This window comes from Phascolarctos cinereus, unplaced genomic scaffold, assembly GCF_003287225.1.
Source record: "Phascolarctos cinereus isolate Bilbo 61053 unplaced genomic scaffold, phaCin_HiC Scaffold_4;HRSCAF=312, whole genome shotgun sequence".
Classification (NCBI taxonomy): Eukaryota; Metazoa; Chordata; class Mammalia; order Diprotodontia; family Phascolarctidae; genus Phascolarctos; species Phascolarctos cinereus.
In genome coordinates this window covers 558,819,364-558,834,919 of record NW_027555847.1, presented here as the reverse complement: position 1 = coordinate 558,834,919, position 15,556 = coordinate 558,819,364, and positions in this window count along the sequence as shown.

The following is a 15,556-nucleotide window of genomic DNA, read 5'->3' as shown; positions in this document are numbered from 1 at the left end:
GGAAGAATTCCTAACCCACATTCCCCAAACTGGATTCTACCTCTCATATGTTTTCTGAGAGCATGAGTCCACTACTTATTAAACACTGTCTCCCCAACCCAGCAGGAGGGGGACGCATTAGTTTCACTCATACACTGCACTATTGAAAAGATTAACCTTTGCATGCAATTCTTTTGGGTTACTTCCCTTTTTCACACAGTCTAGCTGTGTGAATGCTGTTCTGCTGCTCCTGGCCACCTCTTCATCTCCCTAGCAGTTGTCTCCACAGCCTTGTTCCTCTGTTATCATTTACTCACAACAAGGTGTTATACCAGCATCCATAAACTGCTTCCCTTTCACTTCCCTTTCAGTCTTCTAGAATTCTAAGTGTTGAGGTCTCAGTTGGCTGGAAAATATTGCTTCTTGACATTCAAGGCTCAACTTCATTGGAAGGCCTGCTGAAGCATTAGAGAAAATCTGTTGCTCCTTTTGGAAGGAGAGGGAGGGATGGTGATGGAAATCTTTCCTGTTAGTGGGTAACTTACTCTCAATCAACTCTGAGCCCCCAATCTATATTATTAAATTTTATTTATTTAATAAACTAGAAAATGCTTCTTTTCCCATAAGCAGCTGCTCACCTCCAGATAGAGATGAAAGATACAGACAGAGAAAGAGAACGGGAGGGAGGGAGAGAGAGGGAGGGAGAAAGAGACAGACAGAGAGAAAGAAACTTCTAAACTTGGAGTTAAATAAACATCAAAATTACTGGTTATGCAATTTATTAACATTTAACAAATAATAAAAGGAACGATTGTTATCTCAGAGATAACAGCCTTTGGAATCTCTCTCCAAAGATACTGACAATCTCTTAATTGCCAACTCTTATGACCCTTTCTCAGTCCTCAAACTTCTTGACCTCTCTATAGCCTCTGACGATATAGGTCACCATCCCCTGGATATGCTTTCCTCTCTAGGTTTTTATGATACCACTCTCTCCCGGTTTTCCTTCTACCTGTTTGACTGCTCCTTCCTGGTCTCCTTTGCTGGATTTTCATCCAGGTCACGTTCACTACCCACCGATATCCCCTAAGGCTCTATCTTGGGTTCTCTTTGCTCTCTCCATTGTCTTACTTGGCGATTGTATCAGCTCCCATGAGTTCCATTATCATATAGATATAAACACAAAAACCACAGACACATATACACATATATATACACATACATATACACATACATATACACATACATATACACATACATATACACATACATATACACATACATATACATATACATATACATATACATATACATATACATATACATATACATATACATATATATGCAAACATGAACAAATCATTTAACCTGTCTCAGCCTTGGGCAGTTCTTTAAGACTAAATTACAGAGAGATTGGTACTTGGAGTCAGTAGAAGAAGTTTAGATAGCATCTGCAGTTCTCACCCTGATGAAATCTCAGGTCAAGGCATGTGGGAAATATGAAGTATAAGGTGTGATCCCTATTGTCAAGGAGTTTACAATTTGGCTATAGACATAAGACTTCAACATATAAAATGTCAGATAACTGTACAAAATAAAACTATGGACATTAGCACAAGATGGCACATGATTAATTGCTAAATGAGATGGCCCTGGCAACAACTGTTATGGAAGCATTTCTACTCTTTTAGGAAAAAAAAAAATTCCAGGGCCCAGTAAGGCTCACGATGAATAAATTTTTTTTTCTCATGACATTTATGTTACATTTTCCCTTTCTCTAGTCATTTATTTGGATCCTAGCTCACTTTGTTCTATTGGTAAAATGGCCCTAGTAATCCTACCTACTCTCTGATCATTTGCATTGTGTAACTGACCACCTCCCCAGGGTGTGATTATGTCATTAGGACACCAGGGCACCTAAAAATGGGGACACACTATTTTAGACTTGGTTTCTGAGTCATGCATTGTTAATGCTTGATAGTTTATCCACACCTGCCACTCAAACAGCTTGAGGCTTCTTAGATTCCACATCCCATTGCAAACTCAGATGTTTAATGACCATTGTTCTGTGTCTTACTGAGTAACTACTTTCCAGGAATCAAAAGGAGCTAGCCATGCAGATGAATGAGGCCTTCCCAAATCCAAGATCTAAAAACTAGCATGAACAACCTACAAGAAAGCATGCTGTAGATTGATTCACTGTTGCTTTGTTGTTGAAGTAATAAGACTGAGTTTGATGATGGTGTTGCAAAGTGTTGCAACAGCTGATGAAAAAACTCGTGTTCAGGTTTTTTTTCTAACTTTCTATAAAGCTGAGAATAAACATTTGCCTAAAATGCCTATCAAGCTTAACCTGCAAAGACTTACCTGTGGAAAAGATTTTTCACCTGTCATTTTGGATTAGCCACATAAAACACTAGTTCTAGAAAGGACCTTATTAGCAATCATCTAAGCTAGGAATTCTTAGCCTGAAGTCCATGATCTTTTTTTTTTTTTGGACACCTGAATTTCAACACGATTGATTTCTTTTGTAATCCTATGTTTTTTTATTTTATGTATTTATAAAGATTATTCTGAAAAGGAATCCACAGGCTGCCAGAAGAGTGCAGGACACAATTTTCTCTCTCATGGACCTTTTGGGGAAGAACCCCTCTTCTTGATTAACTTTTAACAGCTGAAGAAGCCAAGGCCAATTAGTTGGGTGACTTGCCTGAAGTTGCACAGTTAATTAATGACAAAGCAGCCAGACTAGAGCTTCCAGTGTTCTTTCCATTATACCACACTGTCTCCCAAACAGTGAAAATAAGACTATTTCATATTCTGTACATGTGTATCCATTCAATTCAACATACATTCATTAAGTAACTGTTTTGTACCAGGCAGTTCACTATATGCTAGCAATAATTGACATTCGTAAAGGACTTTCTTTACATTATCTCATCTAAACCGCACAATAACCTGGTAAAGTAGTTGGTACTAAACACATTCTTATTATTCTCATTTTATAAATGAGGAAACTGAGGCTCTGATTTGCTCATGGTCACTAATAAGTGCTGGAAATGAGATTTCAGCCCTAGTCCTCTTGAGTCCAAATCCAACATGCCATCTATCCAGTCCCCTGAGCTGCCTCACCTACTTGTGACAGAAGTCGCCTTATACTTAAAAATCACACGTGAATTTCAGAGCAACCACCATCTGCCAGGGAAGGAGTCACTGAAGTATAAAATAGGGAGTTTAAATGTTAATTTTATCCTGAAAAGATCAGGAGGAAGCAAGCACCGAACTGAAATGGTAACTTTCACTTGGGAATGTAGTGGCCTAAATATTGTGCAAAGAGAAGAAACGTGCCTTTATGAAGAAGCACGACTGTGCCATGCTAGGATGTTCAGGAAGCTAAAAGAAACAATGGAAAAACATCCATCAGAGTTGAAGAGGTCAGGGTTATTGATCAGGTATGTGTGCTTAGAAAGAGAGAGAGAGAGAGAGAGAGAGACTAATTCAGGTAGATTTTGTGAATAGCTGCTGGGAGCATTGCCCAATCAGTTCTGTCTGTTTGTCTACAGAAAGAAAGGGAGCAATTTTCATCTCTTTCTAAGAGTTGGCCCTATAGAACTTTCTTAGATTTCAGGGGAGTAGAAGAGAAAATATCCTTGTTTGAGTCCCTAGGCGCAAGACAGAGGATATAAAACTAGAGATAACTATAAAGACCTGGCTTACAAGTTAATTGGCATAAAGCTGCCTTAGAGAATATGCATGAGAAATCTACCTGCTGAAAGACACATTAGTAGGGAAGGTGTATTCACATTATAAAAAGGGGATAGGAGGTAGGGAGAATGACCATGTTCCCAAGAGGTCCATTCTCTTTTGGAGGGAACCCTTTCTCCTCCCTAAATAATTCATAGGCTCATAGATTTAAAACCAGTAAAGGACATAGAGGACAACTTACATGGCATGGATGAAGAAACTGAGATTCCAAAAGGTTAAGGGACTTGACTGAGGTCATTCAAGGTCACTACAAGGTAGTAAGCGGCAAAGCCAGAGTATGGTCCCAGGTTCTGACTCCAAATACAAAATTCTTTACGAGCTCATCTGGTTCTGATTGTATTGAGAATGACTTCCCTGGAGTGGTCAGGGTTGCAGAGAGAATCTCAATGGTGAAAAACAATTAGTGAGTCTGATGTTTGGGATATGCTATGAGTCCCAGTATTACATATGTTCTGACTTTAAGTATGAAGCCATTTGTCCTTGGATTTTTAAGAGTCTGGGTATTTTAATTTTCTTGAGTTTTGCCTGGGTAATCAACAAAAGAGTTAATTTATTCTCTTCATATTTCTCTGGCATATGAGACAAATAAGGGTCTAGGTAGCGCATTTATTTCTGGAAGACACTGCATCTGCTTTTAGGGATAGCTTTCAGTACTATGTGAGATTTGATTGGGGCTCCCTTCATTAGGAACAAAGAATCAGAATGATTGTAAAGGTGTTTAGAACAACAGTACAGTACGGGGGATGAATGCTCCCAGTGAAAAGATGTTAGGTTAACAGTGATAATTTATAGAGATTAGGTCAGAGTTCATTCTCTTTCTCAGTTCCTCTTCAATTCAACCTCTTTCTAGGGCTTTTTGAATGGAAAAAAAATGTCACACACTCAATAGCTTTATTTAGCTTCCAAATAAAACAGAACTTAGAATTATTGATTAAAACTCATAATGTGGGAGGAATTTTTTTAAAGAAAGCTATGTCAGTCTTATTCATCTAATTGCATTCTGGGCTTTAAATATTTTTGCTTCTTTTCCTGACCCCAGGACTAGGCTTGTCAACAAAAACAAGAAGCTACCATGAATGATAGCATCTGGCTAAAAGTTTGTTTCATATACGTCTGGTGAAGTCTAGGGTCAGGTGTCTCTCTGACCCTTTGAAAGTCAGCTTGAACTGGACTAGACATGAGCCCATCTCCCTGTTTCTCTCCCTCTGTATTGTCAAGTGACCTAAGACAGCTGTTAATCTATAGATAGCACAGTTCACTCATGTAAAGGTTTGCCCTGTGCCTTAAAACTCTTTCCTCTTTGAATGTAGGTCAGGAGGAGAAAGTCCTATCCGATATCAGGGGATGCAGCTCTTGTCTTATGTGTATTTTGAGGCAGCTCCTCACCCACTGCTGAACTGCCCAGGGTCCAATGCAACCAATTGTACCAGAGAAAGAGAAATGGCCTTCTCCCTCTGAGACGTTAAGGCATTGGAAATCTTCACTAGATGAGATGATCCTGGTGGTTATACAAGTGCATGGTTTAATGGGGGGTGCAGCCAGGAAGTCCACACGCTATCCCCCAGTCAGTAACTGGAGCATAGGCAACAGCAAACTCCATCCTGTCTGAGAGGGCTAGCTGTCTGCTCAGCAGGAGGCCTGGCTGCAGACACAGCTGCATTTCCCTAGAGCCAGCTCTAGGCCTGAAAGTCAAGACTTCTGTGTGTTCCCCTGGAGGTGGGGGAGCAGCCTGGGAGAGGGCACACGGACATCAAACAACAAGTAGCCTCACTGTAGTCTGGACACCGAGTGTGCCCGGCACCACAAGCTCCAATGTGAGCCTGTTATGTTTTATTTCACTGAACCATAGGATGTATGGAGGCCATATGCTGGGCATGTGTGTGTGTGCTACAGCATTTGGGTCCATTTGCTGACAATGTGCTTTGGGTTTGGGGTTTCCTTTCTTTTTCAGAAGGTGGCTGATTCAAGCAAAATGCTTAATAATGACTGGAACCAACAAGGCAATGATAAAATCATCTATATTCAGATGTCCCTTTGATGTTCAGGGTCTTTTTGGAGGTTCCAAAAAACAGTTCAAAGATAAATTTTGTTTTATTTTTATACATCACACCTCAAGCACATGCAAAAGCTCAGGCTTGGCTCTCTAGCCCCATGATGGAAAAAATATGCTCTTAAGGCTCTTTCCCTTTCTGATCTGGTCTCAGACTAAGCTCAGTTTTCCATTCTCCAAAGGTCTGGCCAGCTTTGCTACGGGACGTAGTTGATAGAACAAGGGAAAATGATCAGCAGTCAATTTTGGGGTTTGGAGGAACAAAACTTGTCAAGTGCAACTCATGTTGGATGGAAACAGAAGGAAGCTAGGTTGGGCAAAGTGACGTGGTGAGATGAGTCTCCTCACTACCTCCTATGTGTCCAAAGGGAAATGGATTCCTAGGGAGAAAGAATATCTGGTCACTCCTGATAGTACAACTGAGGTTAATTAGAGGCAGTTAGGTATCAAAGTGACTCGAATTCTGGAGTCAGTCAGACCTAATCCTGCCTCAGACACTTACTAGCTATGTGACCTTGGGCAAGTCACTTAATTTCTATTTACCTCAATTTTCTCTTCTGTAAACCGAGGGGGTTGAACTCAATGGCCTTTCAGGTTCCTTCCACTTCTAAATTTTATCTGAACCTCAGTTTCCTCATCTATAAAATGATGATAATAATAGCATCTATTTTATAGGGTTGTCATGAAGTTTCAAATGAGTACAGGGTGTCCCAAAAGTCTTAGAACAATTTGAAGCTTATCAAAGAGTATTTTGCAAACCTTAAATCACTATGTAAATATTAGTTAGTCATAGTATTCCTGGGTTTGTTTTACACATGTGAATAGCAGTTATACCACCCTCTAATTCTCCTTTTTGTACATATGATCATAGATAGAGATATATTCTTGGAATTTGGGGTGGCATGGAGAATGAGGAGACATATAAAAGAGGAAGTTTGGTATTTAGACCTAGAGACAAATTGAAGAAATGATTTATCATGTTTCACTACCCTGAGGTCTTCTTTTTCTATCTCCATCCTCCAGATGTATGCATATAGGCACACCCACCCAAATCTGCTTACAAGCTGGGTGAGTTGATGGGTGGGTGTGGTGGTAAATTACTTCTACCTGGCTTTTCTGAGTAAGTTGTTGAAGCTCAACAATGCAAGAAAACTGGAGGGTAGGTATTTGTTCCTTCTTGGCCATTAGCCACACCCAAGCACCTGCTATGTCTTCCTCTCCACCCAATTTTCTGCCATCAGGTTTATGACCATCATTATTCATATTAATGACCCTAGTTAGAGTTCTTTCACCTCCTTGATTCTAGCTCCTTTCTTTCTCTACCCTCCTTTAACCACATACCAGTTTGGTGACAGCATCACCTCCAATAAAATTCTCCTTTCCAGCCACTTCTGATCTTTCTATCGCTTTTTATTTTTCCTTCTTGCATCTTCAACCTTTACTTTCATTTACAGTGGACCTCTCTTTTATCATGACTTCTTCTCGTCTATGAGATACTTAGGTCTTCCCAACTCAAAAAAAAAAGCCTATATAAGTCTAGGTTAAAAATTATCCCTCACTCCTTGAACCTCTCCTAGACTAACAATATTTAAAGAAGCAGACAGATAGAATTCCAGCCTGGTATTCCCTCTCTTTGAGGAGCATAAAGAGGAAGCCTCTGGCCCTACTTCCTGCTTCCCGTCTTGGCAGGAAATGTAGTCATCATTGAAGAAGGGTTGGAGGAGAAGAGGCTAGAGATGTCTCTTCTGTCTCCCTTTCAGCCAAATGCCACATGTAGGCCTGACTACACATGAGGCCTTCCTTAAGGCACTATGCAAATCCCAGCTATCATCTTCATCATCATCAACATTTAATTTCAATTATTATTAACTTGAAAATACTAAAAGGAAGGAAGCCATAGACAAGGTTAAAAATTGATTTAAAAAATTGAACATAATTTATTTCTGCCCTTCTGCCTACTGATACTCACTACCCCCAAATGTTTTCCTTTTATGGCATGGAGAAATATTGAAGATATTGGTGAAGATGTCACAACCCTTCAGTCCTCTTTATCTTGATGTAATTGGCCAAACATTTATCATCTTAACTCTTGTATTTTGCTACTTGCAAAGCAATTTCTTCAAAATAACCTCATGAGGTAGAAGTCACAGATAGAATTAGCTCCATTTTGCAGATGAGGAAATAGAGGCTCAGAGAGGGAAGCAACATGACCTCAGTTGCATAGCTAGTATCAGAATCAGGGCTAGAACCCACATCTTCTGATTCCAAGTCCAGCGCTCTCTCCACTATACCTGTGAGTGCCAGGCTTCATGACTTCATAGCCGAGTTTATTTAGAGAAGCATAGTGAGGGGATATGGAAAGAGCTCTTTGGAGTTAGAGGATCTAATCCTGCTCCAGTCACTTACTACCTATGTGACCTGAGGCAAATAACTTAACCTCTGTATGTCTCAGTTTCCTCATCTGTAAAAAAGACAGGATTGGACTAGGTGTCCTCAAGAGTGCCTTCCAGCTGTGATATGATAGAATATCCAGCTATATGATAGAATGATCCTATTAATGGCATCATTGCAAAATAACATAGGTAGTGGTAACCTTTATCAGTGTGCACCTGTAATGGGGAGAAGGGTGTACTGGAGTCAGCTCTAACTGGATCCTGAGATTCAACTGTTAAATTTTCAGTGTGAGCATGTGTACTTTGGAAATCACCAAACATTGCAAATCAAGGGTTGATTGTGTTTTAATTGTCTACACTTTTAAAAGTGATGGAGAAAATGTTAACATTGCAGATTAAACTTTAAATATGTCCTGTATAACATATCCCCCCCACCAAAGAACTGTTGTTAAATATTTAATAGCATACTCCTGCCTCTACATCATCTTATATCCTTCCAATTTGCATAATGTTAGTCTTATATCCTCAACTAGGATTAGCACTCTACCTTCTACTTTTTTTGTATTCTCCATAGGACATAGAATAGGGTACTTATGAAATATTTCTTAACTTTAAAAAAGGTATTTGCTAGGATGGATCACCCCCTCAGATTTTATCTAGTACTTTAAGGTTTACAAAGTGCTTTACAAATATTATCTTCTTTTATCCTCACAACAACCCCGGGAAGTGGATGTTATTATTGTCCCATTTTAAAGATGAGGAAACTGAGGCATACATAGATTAAGTGCCAGGGTCACATGGCTATTAAGCGTCTGAGGCTGAATTTGAATTCTGGTTTTCCTGATTATAAGTCTAGTGATCTATCCACTCTGCCACCTAGCTACATACGATTACTGTAGGTCAACATCACCATGGCTGATGCAAAATATGATATGTATTTCAGATTGATTACAATAGCCCTGTGGCATTTTTTAAGTGCAGTATTCATCAAAGGCACAAAGCTTACCAGCATGCTTTCTGACATTATTGTTAATGTCAATACTCATCCAATTTGCCAAAGACTAACTAGACCAAGAAAAATCCAGCTGATTATTAGAGGTGAGCCTGAGTGACTTTTACAAAGTTAATAGGCTTTCCCAGTGCATTATTAGTACATTTTTTGTTTTGGTTTGTCTTTGGTGTTTTCAAGGTTAGAGTTTACAATCTCAAGGAGGCAGCATAAACAGTTAACTCCACCTGGCTCTCGCTCTCTCTCTCTCTCTCTCTCTCTCTCTCTCTCTCTCTCTCTCTCTCTCTCTCTCTCTCTCGCTCTCTCTCTCTCTTGCTTCTTTTTACATCTCTTTCTGAAGGGAATGAGAAGAAGACTGGTTCTGGTATCTGATCAACATTCTCTCCTTGCCAGGAAATAATAAGCCATTATATGACAGTCCACACAAGCCAGCTAACAGCCCTTTCTCACTTCAACTGCAGTCACAGAAAGTTTAAGGAGGATTTATATTATTTGAAGTGGGTCAGCCTGCAACCTTTCTGATGTTCTTTTTCAACTCTCTGGGTTGTTTGGTGTTTGACTGCCCCCTACATAAAGGGCAATGAACCTGAACCATTAACATTTTTTCCATTTTGATCATGGGAAAAAGCCAGGGAGACACGACCAATACTTGCAGACAAATAGAGTTTGCTTTTCTTTCTTATCTGTGTCATTTAGAAACTGAAGTCAGTGGTGGAAGACACAGGTTGGGTCATCTTGTCCACCCCTCTGCCAATTACCACAAGTTCTAAAGAACCTTGTCCAGTACGGCTTTTAAATGGTTTTCATGATGAAACTCCTATTGCTTCCCTTTAAGGAGAGAGCTGCACAGATAAATACATTTCATCATTTGGATATATGTCTGATGTTCAGACCATAAGCCCATGTTTTCCCTTGGCTAATATTCATCACACTTTTTCTGGTTATTCTGTTTTACCACCCAACAACCAAATTCCTGGAGTAATGAGGAAGGCAGAATCTCCACCTGTTTTTAAAAGACTAAAAAGCAATGCAGGATGAAAGAGTCAGTGGAAAAGGCAAAGGTTTGGATTCAAAGAACCTGGTGTCATTCCACATCCCTGCTTTCAGGCCACAGACGAATCACTAAAACTTCTATAAGAAGGCTAAGGTAGAGAGGATTTACAGGTCCCAAAACAGTCCCATCTCTATCACCTAATAGGACAAGTATAAATGTTTTCAAAAGTGGCTTGAACCTCTTTAAAGCAGCTCTCCAAATGTCAGCATTCTGCCAATAGTGTTTTCAAAATGTGAGAAATTCAAGATTCTAAGCATAATTTGCAAGTCATAGGGATGCTGCATTAGCATGCATTGGCACAGTAGAAAACACCAGCTGTGGAGTCAGAAGATAAGGATTTGAATCCTGTCTCTGCTATTTACTACTTGTGTAACTCTCAAGTTTCAATTTCTACAGCTCTGGTTTGTTTTTTCATCTGCAAGATAACAAGATTATGATTTTTTTAAAAAAGGGGGGCCCTATTCATACAAAATTTGTACAAAAATATATAAGGCTGCTCTTTTGTGGTGGCAAAAATTGGAAGTTGAGGGGATGCCCATCAATTGGGGAATGGCTGAACAAGTTGTAGCATGTGATTGTAATGGAAAACTATTATGTTATAAGAAATGATGAGCAGGCAGGTTTCAGAAAAAACAGGAAAGACTTATATGAACAGATGCAAAGTGAGGTGAATAGAACCAGGAATACATTTTACACAGAAACAGCAATATTATAAGATGAGGAACTGTGAATGTCTTAGCTATTCTCAGCAATACAAAAATCCAAGACAATTCCAAAGGATTCATGATGAAAAATGTTTCTACCCCAGAGAAAGAACTGATGGAGTCTGAATGCGAATCAAAGCACGCTATTTTTCACTTTCTATATTTTTTGTGTGTTTTTTTTTCCTTTGGGTCTGTGTATTCTTTCACAACATAATTAATATGGTAATATGTTTTGCATGATAGAACATATGTAACCTATTTCTTACTGTCTCAGGGAGGGAGAAAATTTGGAACTCAAAATTTTTTAAATGAATGTTAAAAATTGTCTTTACATGTAATTGGGGGAAAATATTATTTTTCTTAAAAGTATAACAAGGTTGTACTAGATGACTTCCAAAGTCTCCTCTATCTCTAAGTCCTATGACCTAGCAGATACAGGGACACATTTGGAATTTAAAGATCTGGGTTCAAATCCTAGCTCTGCTAACTTTTTGACCACGGTTAAGTCACAACCTCCTTGGGACTCAGTTTCAACATCAGTGTAATAGTTTAGAGGGGAAAAGTCATATTAGACTTTATCTGTTTCAGACCTTAAATGGCCAACCTGTGTATCCTATTCAGGACCAATAAAAGGCACCAAAAAGGTAATGGTCCATTCACAACTTGTAAAGGAAGCAAAAAGAAGTATTTGCATTTCTTGACTCTTAGGAAGTATAAGAAGTTCTTCAATCAGCTTTAGAGGATTATAGAGCCTTGGCCATTAGATGAATGTAACTAGCATCACATAGGAAATGACCAGTAATTCTCTGAGAAGATAAACCACATCCCTCAGACAAATATAAAAAAGCAATCTAGCTTTGTATCCAGTATAGTCACCTCTAATTGCTCCCTGAGGAGTGTTCAGGAGTTGAGCATCAGAAAGCAGCAGGCTCAGGAAACTGAGGGAAATGATCTGCCCAGTAGAGATATTGTGCCCAGGGAGAGAAGCATGAAGATACCAAAAGAAGAGAAAAGACATTGGGGCCCTGAAATCCCAATGGTGAGAGTTGCCTTGGCCACGTATGTTCCCTGTGTACGTACCTACTCTTCTCACTGAGCTGTGTACTTTTGTGGGAGAATGTGTACCAGGTTTGGGAGGAGGGTATTAATATTTTATTACTAATACTTATGCTATACCATTTCAGTTAATGCCTTTGTTTTGAGCTAATTGTGCCAACTGGCTTATTATTAAAGGTGAATATACCAGTGGGAACTAATAAATTGTCATTTTAGAGGTACAGACTCACAGAATACCTATATCTTGTGTAGGACCCAAACTATGAGTGACAGTTGGGGTGGCAGTGCAGAGGAGGCATTACACTGTGAGTGCTCATCTAGGATATATTTTGGTTCCCTGTGTATTTGCAGGAATCCACTGGAAAGATTCCCTATTTAGGATTTTTATCAAACATACCCTAGTTTCACAGGGATCCATTGCAGGAGAATTAGTATTTTTTTCTATTGTTTTCAGGCTGGAATTAGCCAATTTTCCATTACTTTCTTCATACGTCAGGCCAGTCTCCTTTAAATAACTTTTGTATGGCTGAACGTTCACATATGAATATTGATTGTATTATTGTTTCCATTACAAGAATAATTTCAAAGAAGAGATATAAGAAGACATCCTCATCTCACCTCTTTGCAGAGGTAGGAGATACATACTACATTATATGTATTTTCAGAACTTTTTGTTGTATTGATCAGTTTTGCTGATTTTTTTCTCTTGTTTTCTCTTTTTGATTTTTAAAAATATTATTTGTTATATAAGATGGCTGTCTGGGGGGAGGGGGATGAAGAGTAATGCTGGGAAAATGTGAAAGTCTTTAAATACCATTCAGAGAATTTACATTTGATTCTAAAGGTAATAGAGGACCACTGGATTTTATTGAGGAGTCACATAATTCAAACCATTCCATAAAAATGTAAGCTATTATTGCATGGAAAGTAAAAGATTGGGTTCTAGACAATGATTCGGAGTATTATGTTAGAGTCCTCACTTTGGAAGCGTGAAAAATTTATTCTCCTTCAGGTATTTCACTTTCCCCCTTCTATAATGAGGTGACAGAACCTTTCCTCTACTTGGGTCTCATCAAGAACAATATTACTTCAATTATGAAATAGTATCTGAAAGTGCTTTAGCATTATGGATAAAAACTCAATAAATAAAGAAAGTGAACTATTTAGTGTTTTTTTTTTGTTATGGTCAGTATTGTGGGTTTTGAAATGTTCATCAAATACAGTGATATGGAGCAATATCCCCTATCCCCTAAAGCAACTTGGACACTAGTTGTCCAACCCAATCAAAGATGGGACAGTTGGGAGGACAGAGAGGGCCCATGTAGGCCTGCTTCAGTACATTTTTTATAGAGGAACAGAATATTAGAGATGGAAACATACTTCAGAAATCACCTAGTCTGTCCCCTTTCCTTAACAAATGAGCAAATTAAGACCCAGAGAGGCTTGCCCAAAGTTTTAGGGCAAGTTAGTGGAATGTTGATATTCAGTCATTTCAGTCATGTCCGATTCTCCATGACCCCATCTGGGGTTTTATTGGCAAAGATATTGGAGCGGTTTGCCATTTCCTTCTCCAGCTCATTTTACACATGAGGAAACTGAGGCCAACATGGGGTAAGTGACTTGCCCAGGGTCATACAGCTAGTAAATATCTGAAGCCATATTTGAATTCAGAAAGATGAATCATCTTGACTTCAGTTTCAGTACTCTATCCACTGCACCACCCAGCTGCCCAACTAGTGAAAGAGTTGGCACAGGTCTCCAGATTCACAGTCCCATCCTCATTCTATTGTGTATCATTTCTCCAAAACAAAATTCAGTTTTGAAAAAATGATGAAGTACTTACTATGGATATGGCATCATACTACTTATGGAGGGGGATATGAATAAGTTACAGTCCCTTCCCTCAAGTTTGAAAAAGTCTTTATTATCATCACTCAGAATAAGAATAAGCAAGAAAGGAGTCTATTAACCATTGGAGAATTTCCATTCTCCATGCCATTGTTGATTACACAAAGAAAAACGAAAATAATTTGCTTGGTCTCTAGCAAGGATAGTCTGCCAACAGCCTCTTCCAGATATAGCTTTTCCTTGCATGGATGAGAGGCAGTCTCAAGGCATTAAATGAAATCCTTTTGACTCTTAACATTTGTCTGAGCCAAGATCAAATTCTGTCCTAGCAGAGCTAGCTGAGAAAGAGATACAAGAGAGACAGTGATGTAAAAGCACAAAAATTTAAAATCAAAGATGCCACAGGATCAACACAGAGGGGCTAAACAGAGAACAGAGATAAACAAGGACACAGAAGGTCTGAATTCCTTGAAATCTGCCTCCTTTTGGCCCAACTATGAAAAGTGGCTTTTAAAAACCGCTGACCTGTTTCCTCGGAGTCTTCTGAGGGTTTTAGGAGAAAGTGAACAGAAGGAAAGCTGTCTCCATATGCAAATATACTATTCAAATCCCAGCTTCATTTTCCTTGTCACTGAGGATAATTAAGTAGCTAGAGAGCTGCCTTTGAGCCACCTCTTCTCATCAGAAACAATTGGGGATTTGTTGGCTATTTGACATCATCCAGCCTAACCCATACCAAGATAAATCAAATTAAGTGTCCAAAGAAACAAAAACTCAGGGGGCTGCCTGATTCTGCAAGTACCAAATGCAGAAAACAGTGGATGTGGGGAAGTTGGTCATATCCTACATGAGGCCCCAGCCACCACTGTTGGAACCTTTTCAGCTTTTTCTGTGTTTCAAAGAAACAATTATCCCATGACTTCATGTTGAGGATAAAACTCTGTTCGTATTGCTTTTTCTGTGCAAGGACTTCAAAGCACTTCACTGGCACCACCTCAGTCATCCTCAGCACACCTTGGTGAGAGGTAGGCTGACAGCTAGCCTCCACCGTATTAAGCACTGAAAGGCAGCGAAGTACCAATACAGCAAGCCTGTGACAAAAACAATAGTAAAATCCAGGTTTACCCACTCCCAGTTCTATGCTGTCCTATTCAGACTTGGTTTTTATTTGAATTTATGACTCTGGGAAATAAGGATGAAAATGACATGAAAATAGTCCTTTCTTAAGAGATTTCAAGACTTCTTTTTATGGGGCCAACCTGGAAAGATCAGAAGATCTTGGCCATTAAAGAGAAAAAGCCACCGTATTCATATGGGGTCTGAAAACTCACCGAGGGACTATTTGCCAATTTCCCTAATGGGTCATGTCAGAATTCACCAGTTATATTCTAACCAGGGCTTCTTAACCTGGGTCAATGAACTTTAAAAAAAAATTTAATTATATTTCAATACAATTGGCATTTTTTGTGATCGTATAAATTTTATTTTATGCATTAAAAACATTGTTCTGAGAGGGGTCCATAGGCTTCATCAGACTGTCAAAGGGGTCCATGACACAAAACGTTAGGAATTCCTATAAATCCACTCTTCTATCTCAGCCTTCTTTCAACTTATGATTTCTGATTAAGCCTGCTATTTCCCACATTTAAAAATAATAATAATAATCAAGTAAGACATCCTTTCCTTCTTATAGCTGCT